Source organism: Oncorhynchus mykiss, chromosome 17 (assembly GCF_013265735.2).
Source record: "Oncorhynchus mykiss isolate Arlee chromosome 17, USDA_OmykA_1.1, whole genome shotgun sequence".
Classification (NCBI taxonomy): Eukaryota; Metazoa; Chordata; class Actinopteri; order Salmoniformes; family Salmonidae; genus Oncorhynchus; species Oncorhynchus mykiss.
This window is the reverse complement of record NC_048581.1, coordinates 4,952,503-4,965,002: the sequence shown is the minus strand read 5'-3', so window position 1 is coordinate 4,965,002 and position 12,500 is coordinate 4,952,503. Positions and strand designations below refer to the sequence as shown.

Below are 12,500 nucleotides of genomic sequence, written 5' to 3'. Positions count from 1 at the left end.
AGAGTTGCAAGACTAGGTGCATTGACACCGCCTCGGCCCATAGAGACGGATCCTTATGTTTCTGTCCGATAGCTCATTCAAGGACCCCGTAGCAATGCCCGGAAAATGTGGATTTTCAGCACCAATTAAGGTTGCAGCTCATGCTTCAAATGACATATCAAGCCAAAACTTGGGATTCGGGGTCGCCTCAGCTGGACCCGCAGCTAGAACGTAACTACGTGTTTTACGTCTTTATTATGGTGTAAACTGAAAGAGCTGTGAATATTGGGTCTGCTCTGAAATATGTGATAGTTGGCTTTTAAACGAGTTGGAAACAGTAGGTTTGGTGTCAGTTGGTATCAGTTTGGAGTCAGAATTATATCTAATTGACAGATGGACGGTGACTTGCTAGCTGACTTTTGCCCATTTGCAATATGTCTAAACAGTGATAGACATTTAGGTACCATCACCAAATTGACAATCTGAAATCAACACCAACGAGCGATGGAGAGGAACCAGAATCACTGCCCGGCCATCCCGAGTTCATCGGGCCAGTCAATTTCACATTCCTGCATTTTTTTTGAGCATGTCAAATTCGTGATGGTAAATGCCCAATTAAACATATTGCAAATGGACAGTTGGGCGCCTGGTGATTGGAACGGGTTACCAGGAGCACATTTTAAAAATTGTTTTAATTGCCTTTAGGGGGTGCAAGGGGTCCACGGTTGGGTAGGGAGCACCCCTCACCTGTGCCCATCCAATAGGGCGTGCCCCTGGTCATTTTGGGAATTTTTCAAAAATTGACCTCAGTTTTGTAAGCATATATTGAAGATATACAGACACATTGCAGAGTTTGAGAGGATGAGAGGACTAGAGTACTAGAGTACTAATGGTCAATAGTGAATTGTAAATAGGAGTTGGGTTTCAGTTCAACATCTGTTCATGTAAGGAAATACCCCCCTGAAATGGACAAAAATGAATGGGAATTTATTGGCATCGTACGAAACATATACACAATGTACAATACCACTCAAATGGACGCCATTTCATTCAAAACTTATTGCAAACGTCATATGGCCAAGTGTCACACAGCGAAAATCCAATAGATGGCAAGCGCGCTCCACGGTAAATTTTCATATTGCAAATGCACATCAAGTCAAGGCCCAAGAGTCAAATTTACAAAATTTGAAAAAAAAACGTATCACTGACCATAACCACACAACTACTGACCACAACCACACAACTACCGACCACAACTACTGACCACAACCACACAACTACCGACCACAACTACTGACCACAACCACACAACTAAGTATGTGAATCCTTTGCAATTACCTGGATTTCTGCATAAATTAGTTATAAAATGTAATCTGATCTTAAAGGCACAGCACAGCAACAAAACCTCATCCCAACTGTGAAGTATGGTAGAGCATCACGGTTTGGGGCCTCGGGGCCTGCTTGCTGTTTGCAGCTTGCTGTAATCAACAGAAAAATACATTTCCAAGTTTATCAAGACTTTTTGCAGGAGAATGTAAGGCCATCTGTCTGCAAATTGAAGCTTAACAGAAGTTGGGTGAAGTGAATCAACAACGGAATGGCTTCAAGAGAAGAAAATTCACCATCTGGAGTGGCCCAGTCAGAGTCCTGACCACACAACTACTGACCACACAACTATTGACCACAACCACACAACTATTGACCACAACCACACCACTACCGACCACACAACCACCGACCTCAACCACCGACCACAACTACTGACCATACAGCTACTGACCACACAACTACCGACCACAGCTACTGACCACACAACTACTGACCACAAAACGATTGACCACAACCACACAACTACTGACCACACAACTATTGACCACACGACTACCGACCACACAACTATCGACCACAACTACTGACCATACAGCTACTGACCACACAACTACCCACCACATCTACTGACCACACAACTACTGACCACAAAACGATTGACCACAACCACACATCTACTGACCACACAACTATTGACCACACGACTACTGACCACACAACTACTGACCATACAGCTACTGACCACACAACTACCCACCACATCTACTGACCACACAACTACTGACCACAAAACGATTGACCACAACCACACAAGTACTGACCACACAACTATTGACTGCAACCCCACAACTACCGACCACACAACCACTGACCACACAACTATTGACCACCTCTAGACCACACAACTACTGACTAAAACTACTGACCAGCTGGCAGCTTCATTAAATAGTACCCGCAAAACACCAGTCTCAACGTCAACAGTGAAGAGGAGACTCAGGGATTCTAGCCTTCTAGGCAGAGTTCCTCTGTCCAGTGTCTGTGTTCTTTTGCCCATCTTTACTTTTTATTGGCCAGTCTGAGATATAGCTTTTTCTTTGCCATTCTGCCTAGAAGGCCAGCATCCAGGAGTCGCCACTTCACTGTTGATGTTGAGACTGGTGTTTTGTGGTTACTATTTAATGAAGCTGCCAGTTGAGGACAATTTCTCGTCTGTTTCTCAAACTAGACACTCCTCTTCCTCCTCCTCTAATGTCCTCTTGCTCAGTTGTGCACCGGGGCCTCCCACTCTTCTTTCTATTCTGGTTAGAGCCAGTTTACGCTTTTCTGTGAAGGGAGTAGTACACATCATTGTACGAGCTTCAGTTTCTTTGGCAATTTCTCGCATGGAATAGCCTTCATTTCTCAGAACCAGAATAGACTGACTAGTTTCAGGAGAAAGTTATTTGTTTCTGGACATTTTGAGCCTGTAATTGAACCCACAAATGCGGATGCTCCAGATACTCAACTAGTCTAAAGAAGGCCAGTTTTATTGCTTCTTTAATCAGAGCCATAGTTTTCAGCTGTGCTAACATAATTGCAGAAGGGTTTTCTAAGGATCAATTAGCCTTTTAAAATGATAAACTTGGATTAGCTAACACAACGTGCCATTGGAACACAGGAGTGATGGTTGCTGATAATGAGCCTCTGTACGCCCATGTAGATATTCCATAAAAAATAATAAGTTTTCAGCTACAATAGTCATTTACAACATTAACACTGTATTTCTGATCAATTTGACGTTATTTAAATGGTGAAAAAAATGCGCTTTTCTTTCAAAAACAAGGACATTTCTAAGTGATCCCCAAATTCTTTGAACGGCACTGTATATGATATATATATATTTATATGTTATAATATTTAAATATCTATGTATGTGTATTACAATGAAGACTCAGGGGTGTAAAGGTGAAAGGTGTAGAGGTTAGAGGTTAGAGGTCAGAGTTCAGGACTCACTCCTTCACTTCGATGGTCCGGTCTTTATCTGCCTGCTTCTTCATTCCGTTCAGCAGGTTAGCAGAGTGCTGCTTCATGATACCAAACATCTAGATGTATAGAGAGAGACAGAGACAGAGAGAGAGACAGGGAGAAACAGAGACAGAGACAGAGAGAGAGAGAGACAGAGAGAAACAGAGACAGAGGGAGACAGAGACAGAGAGAAATAGAGACATAGAGAGAGAGAGAGAGAGAGAGAGAGAGAGAGAGAGGTTAACAGAGCGCTGCTTTATGATACCAAACATCTATATGTATAGAGAGAGACAGAGACAGAGACAGAGAGTAACAGAGACAGAGACAGAGACAGAGAGAGAGAGAGAGAGGTTAACAGAGTGCTGCTTTATGATACCAAACATATATATATAACATAATATATATATATATATATATATTGTGGAGAATGCGGGCATTAGGTGGAGACCGCAAGGAAGGTGTACAGTCAAGGCAGGGAAAGTACCCCAGCTGAAGGTGCCATTATTGACTGGGAGAGACTGCCCCCTATATAAGGAGCTTTGGCACATTATTGACTGGGAGAGACTGCCCCCTATATAAGGAGCTTCAGCACATTATTGACTGGGAGACTGCCCCCTATATAAGGAGCTTCAGCACATTATTGACTGGGAGACTGCCCCCTATATAAGGAGCTTCGGCACATTATTGACTGGGAGAGACTGCCCCCTATATAAGGAGCTTCAGCAGATGACGTTACACACAGGAAAAAGGGGATCAGGTTTCTCTATCACACGGCAAGAGCCGGGCCACCGAAGGGGGACATGAACGCTAAACAAATCCAAGCTCGAGGTAGTAGCCCTACAAGGAAACGTAGCCTCGACCTCGTCCTCTGGAGCAGAGGAAGAAATAGCGACCCAACGTCTCCGACAGCTATTCCAGGAAACCACCGGTGAAGACACCTGCGAAGGGTTATATACGACCAGGAAGGAAGGAGCAACCAGGGGCTAAGCGATAAATTTGAAGCCCCATCCGAGGAGGGAACATGGAAAGGATTCTCCTCGGCACCCCTGGCGGGGATGGGGAACAACCTCCACACCCCTCTACCGAGATCGACCTGTCCCAAGAATGAATGGGACAGTTCGGCACCTCTCAGCATAGAGACCCAGACCTACGGGATGCCATGAGGAAGGTGAAGGTGATCGACGGGAGGAACGTTGACGGATCAGGTGAGCCCTCTCTTCCCTACTATGCAATCAGGCAACGAAGGGGAAAAAACAGGAATTATTAATGGTGCCTACACCATACAGGGATACTGTCCTACAGATGGCACATTCCCACGTCTTAGGAGGACACCTGGCACGGGACAAAACTATCGACAGAATCATGCAGAGGTTCTATTGGCCCTGTGTCACCCGAGATGTGGCCAGGTATTGTAGGACGTGTGATCAATGTCAGCGTACAGCCCCACGGCAACACCTGAGGTTCTATTGGCCTCGTGTCACCTGGGATGAGGCCAGGTATTGTAGGACGTGTGATCAATGTCAGCGTACAGCCCCACGGCAACACCTGCGTGCTTTGATTCCTCTCCCCATTATAGAGACCCCCTTTTGAACGCATAGCTATGGACCTCGTGGGACCCCTCCCAAAAATCTGCCAGAGGACACGAGTACATCCCAGTTGTCGTAGATACCAAGTTCCCAGAGGCCATACCCTTTCGTAACTTGTCGTCAAAGGGAATCTCCAAGGAATTGTTCATGATGTTCTCTCGGATGGGCCTTCCCAAGACAATCCTAACCGATCAGGGAACCCCGTTCATGTCCCGGTTGATGAAGGACTTGTGTCGGTTATACCAGGTTCAACAGATACGCACAAGCACATTCCACCCACAGACAGACGGTTTGTGCGAACGCCTGAACAAAAACGATTAAAAGCATGTTGAGAAGAGTGATGTCCAGAGATGGGACAACCTGGGACATGCTTCTCCCTCTACTTAATGTTTGCCCTGCGAGAAGTACACTGGGTTTTCCCCATTTGAATTGCTCTACTGCAGGCCCTGTCGAGGGATCCTCGATTTAGTCAAGGAGACCTGGGAGGCCCAACCATGCCCATTCCGGTCCACGATGGAACACGTTACCCCAATGAGAGACCGCCTGTCGGCAGTGTGGCCCATATTAAAGGCCCATATTAAAGGAGCATATGGAGAAGACGCAACGGACCTAAGGCCGGGCCTACGATAAGTCAGCGACACCCCGTGAGAGAAAGTGATGGTGCTCGTGCCCAAGGCTGAACACCGCTTGCTAGCGTAGTGGAGGGGGCCCCTACGAGGTAGCGGAAAGGGTCTCACCGGTCAATTACCTCATCAAGCAACCTGACAGGAGGAAGAAGGTCCAACTCTATCACATAAACCTGTTGAAGAAGAGAGGAGGAGGTGGCTTTGATGGCCCTGGAGGGCAAAGGAAAAAGAGGAGGCCTTACCACAGGTGCGCCGTGGCCGACCTCTCCTGCCGGAGCAGTCGAGATGGCTTGACACGCTGATTATGCAATAGAGCAGGGTGTTCTCAAAAACAGATGTCCTGTTTCACCATATCCACACTGAACCCGGCATATCCGGCCTTAGAGGAATCCTGAGGCCCGCCGAGTCATCGCTAAGAACGAGGTAAAGGGAGATGCTGAGGATGGGTGTGATCGAGCCATCGACGAGTGAGTGGTCCAGTCCCATAGTCCTGGTCCCCAAACCCGGTGGTAGTATGACATTCGACTTTAGGAGGGTGAACGCCATCTCTACATTCGACGTGTATCCCATGCCCCGCGTGGATGAACTCTTGGAGCGCTTAGGAAAGGCCAAGTTCATCACCACCCAGGATTTGACGAAGGGATATTGGCAAGTGTCTGTGCTCTGGAGGATCGCCCAGTATGTGAGGATGCCCTTCGGACAGCATGGTACTGCGACAACTTTCCAACACCTCATGGATGCCATTCTACAGCCCCATCAAGAGTATTCAGCGGCATACATAGACGATGTGGTCATCCACAGCGAGGACTGGGACAGTCACCTCCTGCGACTACGGGCGGTGCTCGTGAGCCTGAAAGCTACAGGGTTGACGGCCAATCACAAAAAATGCTGCCTGGGTCTGTCCGAAGCGAAATACCCGGGATACACCGTGGGGAATGGGAAAATACGCCCACAGGCAGAGAAGACCAGGGCAATTCGGGACTGGCCTCGACCCCAGACAAAGCGGGATGTTCGGGCCTTCTTATGGATAACGGGATGTTATCGCCGTTTCATCCCAGGATATGCAACCATTGCCAACCCCCTCACAAACCTCATCAAGAAAAACCTGCCAAACCGTGTAGTGTGGAAGGACAAGACGCCTTTCAGTTGCTTAAAGATAGCCTGTGCTCTGATCCCGTCCTGCAAGCTCCTGACTTCTCCCAAGAGTTCATTGTGCAGGTCGACGCCTCGGATACGGGGCTCGGGCCATCCTAGCTCAGGGTGAAGGCGAAGCGGGAACAGTGGGCCCTCGATTATCTCCGGTACTACCTGCTTGGACGTAGGTTTGCCCTCGTTACCGACCATGCTCCCCTCACGTGGATGACCGGTAAGAGAAACAATAACAACACAATAGCCAGATGGTTTCTTGCTTTACAACCGTTTTCTTTCCATGTCATCCACAGGGCCGGATCGAGGAACGGGAATGCAGACGCGCTGTCCCGGCCCTCCGGTCCGATGTATGTGGAAGGACCGCCAGATGGCTGGATAGTAGCCCAGCCAGGCATGTGGGTCAAGGTGATCAGAGGCAATTAAGCACAGCTGACAGTACTATTGACCTATTCTCTTTTCCCTACAAAAGAGAGGAGGGAGGTGGAAGATATAAAAGAAAAGAGTGTTTGCTCCTCCAAAGGAGGTACCTTTCAGAAGGCGAAAAGAAGAAGACAAACTACCTCTGGGGGACGGCCACCACGAGATGGGAGCTATCCACGAACAAACCATTAAGACGGTGACAAATCAGTGATTTATGTTATAGTGTAAAGATACTCGTCTTGTGTTCCTTTTTCGTGTACAGAAGAAGATTTATGTTTTCCTTGGGAGATCATCATTGATTGTGTTGGAGTGTTGGAGTTGAAAGAAATCCCTCAATGGAGAACTTTGTTCAATTAAGAAAACATACTCCTGACTCGTTTATTCCACCTTTCCGCTTTAGAGTAACACCAAATTACTTGGTCCGCTCACTATATATATATATATATCGAGAGAGAGAGATAGATAGAGAGAGAGAGTGAGAGAGAGAGAGAGAGAAACAGAGTGAGAGAGAGAGAGATTGAGAGAGAGAGAGAGAGAGACAGAGAGAGACATAGAGATAGAGAGAGCGAGAGAGTGGTTAACAGAGTGCTGCTTCATGATACCAAACATCTACATATCTACATATATATATATATATATATAGCAGTTATTAATTCAAACCCATAACCATTCAGATGGCAGTAGACTATAGCAGTTATTAATTCAGACCCATAACCATTCAGATGGGGGTAGACTATAGCAGTTATTAATTCAGACCCATAACCATTCAGATGGTGGTAGACTATAGCAGTTATTAATTCAGACCCATAACCATTCAGATGGTGGTAGACTATAGCAGTTATTAATTCAGACCCATAACCATTCAGATGGCGGTAGACTATAGCAGTTATTAATTCAGACCCAAATAAGAATGAAATCTTTGTGAAGAGAAGTGAAAGCCATCAGCATCTAATTCTAGTCCTATATGAAGAAGATCTGGGTCCTGGGTGGTGCAGTGGTCAATAGCACTGCAGAGCGACAATACAGTCTGGTGTTCGATCCCAGGCTGTGTCACAACCGACCGTGACCGGGAACCCCATAGGATGGCACACAGTTGTCCCAGCGCCGTCCGGGACCTTGTCTTATCGTGCTCCAGCGACTCCTTGTGACAGGGCCGAGCGCCTGCAAGCTCAGGTTGTCAGTCGAACAGTGTTTCACATTATTGTTGTTGACAACTGGGTCAAGCAGGAAGTAGGTGGTCATGTCTTTCACATTAGTGCTACAGACATCTGGGTCAAGCAGGAAGTAGGTGGTCATGTCTTTCACATTAGTGTTACTGACATCTGGGTCAAGCAGGAAGTAGGTTGTCATGTCTTTCACATTAGTGCTACTGACATCTGGGTCAAGGAGGAAGTAGGTGGTCATGTCTTTCACATAAGTGCTGCTGACATCCAGGTTTAACAGGAAGTAGGTGGTCAAACGGGTCATGTTTCAGAGGAATAGTTATGTTAATAAGGTATCTGTTTTTTGTTTTTTAATAAATTTGCAAACAGATTTGTACCTTGTCAGCTCGGGGATTTGAACTTGCAACCATCCGGTTACTAGTCCAATGCTCTCACCACTAGGCTACCCTGCCGCCCCTACACTCTAACCACTAGGCTAACCTGCCGTCCCTACACTCTAACCACTAGGCTAACCTGCCGTCCCTACTCTCTAACCACTAGGCTAACCTGCCGTCCCTACGCTCTAACCACTAGGCTACCCTGCCGTCCCTACACTCTAACCACTAGGCTAACCTGCCGCCCGTACACTCTAACCACTAGGCTAACCTGCCGTCCCTACGCTCTAACCACTAGGCTACCCTGCCGTCCCTACGCTCTAACCACTAGGCTACCCTGCCGCCCCTACACTCTAACCACTAGGCTAACCTGCTGTCCCTACGCTCTAACCACTAGGCTAACCTGCCGTCCCTACGCTCTAACCACTAGGCTACCCTGCCACCTCTACACTCTAACCACTAGGCTAACCTGCCGTCCCTACGCTCTAACCACTAGGCTAACCTGCCGTCCCTACGCTCTAACCACTAGGCTACCCTGCCGTCCCTATGCTCTAACCACTAGGCTACCCTGCCGTCCCTACGCTCTAACCACTAGGCTACCCTGCCACCTCTACACTCTAACCACTAGGCTAACCTGCCGTCCCTACGCTCTAACCACTAGGCTAACCTGCCGTCCCTACGCTCTAACCACTAGGCTAACCTGCCGTCCGTACACTCTAACCACTAGGCTAACCTGCCATCCCTACGCTCTAACCACTAGGCTAACCTGCCGTCCCTACGCTCTAACCACTAGGCTAACCTGCCGTCCCTACACTCTAACCACTAGGCTACCCTGCCGCCCCTACGCTCTAACCACTAGGCTAACCTGCCGTCCCTACGCTCTAACCACTAGGCTAACCTGCCGTCCCTACGCTCTAACCACTAGGCTACCCTGCCGCCCCTACACTCTAACCACTAGGCTACCCTGCTGCCCCATGTATACAATTCTATCCATGTATTCCACAGATATGCTATATAGTCTAGCCACATACTGTCCATAATGTCTATACATCACATCACACATATATATATATATATATGTATCAGAGCATACTACTATATACAGTTGAAGTAGGAAGTTTACATGCACCTTATCCAAATACATTTAAACTCAGTTTTTCACAATTCTTCACACTTAATCCTAGTACAAATTCCCTGTTTTATGGTCAGTTAGAATCACCACTTCATTTTAAGAATATGAAATGTCAGAATAATAGTAGAGAGAATGATTTATTTCAGCTTTTACTTCTTTCTTCCACATTCCCAGTGGGTCAGAAGTTTACATATGCTCAATTAGTATTTGGTAGCATTGCCTTTAAATTGTTTAACTTGGGTCAAACGTTTCGGGGTAGCCTTCCACAAGCGTCCCACAATAAGTTGGGTGAATTCTGGCCCATTCCTCCTGACAGAGCTGATGTAACTGAATCAGGTTTGTAGGCCTCCTTGCTCGCACACGCTTTTTCAGTTCTGCCCACACTTTTTCTATGGGATTGAGGTCAGGGCTTTGTGATGGCCACTCCAATACCTTGACTTTGTTGTCCTTAAGCCATTTTGCCACAACTTTGGAAGTATGCTTGGGGTCATTGTCCATTTGGAAGACCCATTTGTGATCAAGCTTTAACTTCCTGACTGATGTCTTGAGATGTTGCTTTAATATATCCACATAAATTTCGTTCTTCATGAATCCATCTATTTTGTGAAGTGCACAAGTCCCTGCTGCAAAAAGTACGATCTTTGTCCCCATGTGCAGTTGCAAACCGTAGTCTAGCTTTTATATGGCGGTTTTGGAGCAGTGGCTTCTTCCTTGCTGAGTGGCCTTTCAGGTTATGTCGATATAGGACTCGTTTTACTGTGGATATAGATACTTTTGTACCTGTTTCCTCCAGCATCTTCACAAGGTCCTTTGCTGTTGTTCTGGGATTGATTTGCACTTTTCGCACCAATGTACGTCCATCTCTAGGAGACCGAACGCGTCGCCTTCCTGAGCGGTATGACGGCTGCGTGGTCCCATGGTGTTTATACTTGTGTACTATCGTTTGTACAGATGTGGCACCTTCAGGTGATTGGAAATTGCTCCCAAGGATGAACCAGACTTGTGGAGATCTACAATAATTTTTCAGAGGTCTTGGCTGTTTTCTTTTGATTTTCCCATGATGTCAAGCGAAGAGGCACTGAGTTTGAAGGTAGGCCTTGAAATGCATCCACAGGTACACCTCCAATTGACTCAAATTATATCAATTAGCCTATCAGAAGCTTCTAAAGCTATGACATTCTTTTTCTGGAATTTTCCTAGCTGTTTATAGGCACAGCCAACTTAGTGTATGTAAACTTCTGACCCACTGGAATTGTGATACAGTAAATTATAAGTGAAATAATCTGTCTGTAAACAATTGTTGGAAAAATGACTTGTGTCATGCACAAAGTATACAGTGCCTTGCGAAAGTATTCGGCCCCCTTGAACTTTGCGACCTTTTGCCACATTTCAGGCTTCAAACATAAAGATATAAAACTGTATTTTTTGTGAAGAATCAACAACAAGTGGGACACAATCATGAAGTGGAACAACATTTATTGGATATTTCAAACTTTTTTAACAAATCAAAAACTGAAAATTGGGCGTGCAAAATTATTCAGCCCCTTTACTTTCAGTGCAGCAAACTCTCTCCAGAAGTTCAGTGAGGATCTCTGAATGATCCAATGTTGACCTAAATGACTAATGATGATAAATACAATCCACCTGTGTGTAATCAAGTCTCCGTATAAATGCACCTGCACTGTGATAGTCTCAGAGGTCCGTTAAAAGCGCTTTCGCAAGGCACTGTATGTCCTAACCGACTTGTCAGAACTATAGTTTGTTAACAAGACATTTGTGGAGCGGTTGAAAAACGAGTTTAATTGACTCCAACCTAAGTGTATGTCCTAACCGACTTGTCAGAACTATAGTTTGTTAACAAGACATTTGTGGAGTGGTTGAAAAACGAGTTTAATTGACTCCAACCTAAGTGTATGTCCTAACCGACTTGTCAGAACTATAGTTTGTTAACAAGACATTTGTGGAGTGGTTGAAAAACGAGTTTAATTGACTCCAACCTAAGTGTCTGTCCTAACCGACTTGTCAGAACCATAGTTTGGTAACAAGACATTTGTGGAGTGGTTGAAAAACGAGTTTAATTGACTCCAACCTAAGTGTATGTCCTAACCGACTTGTCAGAACTATAGTTTGTTAACAAGACATTTGTGGAGTGGTTGAAAAACGAGTTTAATTGACTCCAACCTAAGTGTATGTCCTAACCGACTTGTCAGAACTATAGTTTGGTAACAAGACATTTGTGGAGTGGTTGAAAAACGAGTTTAATTGACTCCAACCTAAGTGTATGTCCTAACCGACTTGTCAGAACTATAGTTTGTTAACAAGACATTTGTGGAGTGGTTGAAAAACGAGTTTAATTGACTCCAACCTAAGTGTATGTCCTAACCGACTTGTCAGAACTATAGTTTGTTAACAAGACATTTGTGGAGCGGTTGAAAAACGAGTTTAATTGACTCCAACCTAAGTGTCTGTAGACTTCGACATTGCTCATCCTAATATTTCTATATTTCTTAATTCCATTATTTTACTTTTAGACTTGTGCGTATTGTTGTGTCTTGTTAGAAATTACTGCACTGTAGGAGCCAGGAACAGAAACATTTCACTACACCCATAACTGCTAAATATGTGTTTGTGACTAATACAATTTGATTTGATTTAGGTTTGAGTTTATAACAAGCGATAATGAGTTAGTTTATAACAAGCTATAATGAGTTAGTATATAACAAGCTATAAAGAGTTAG

At 45.5% G+C, this 12,500-nt stretch overlaps 1 pseudogene; it reads right to left on the bottom strand.

The window, feature by feature from the left end:
- LOC110514795 overlaps positions 1-12,500 on the bottom strand; it is a 26,937-nt pseudogene that overhangs the window by 7,457 nt on the left and 6,980 nt on the right.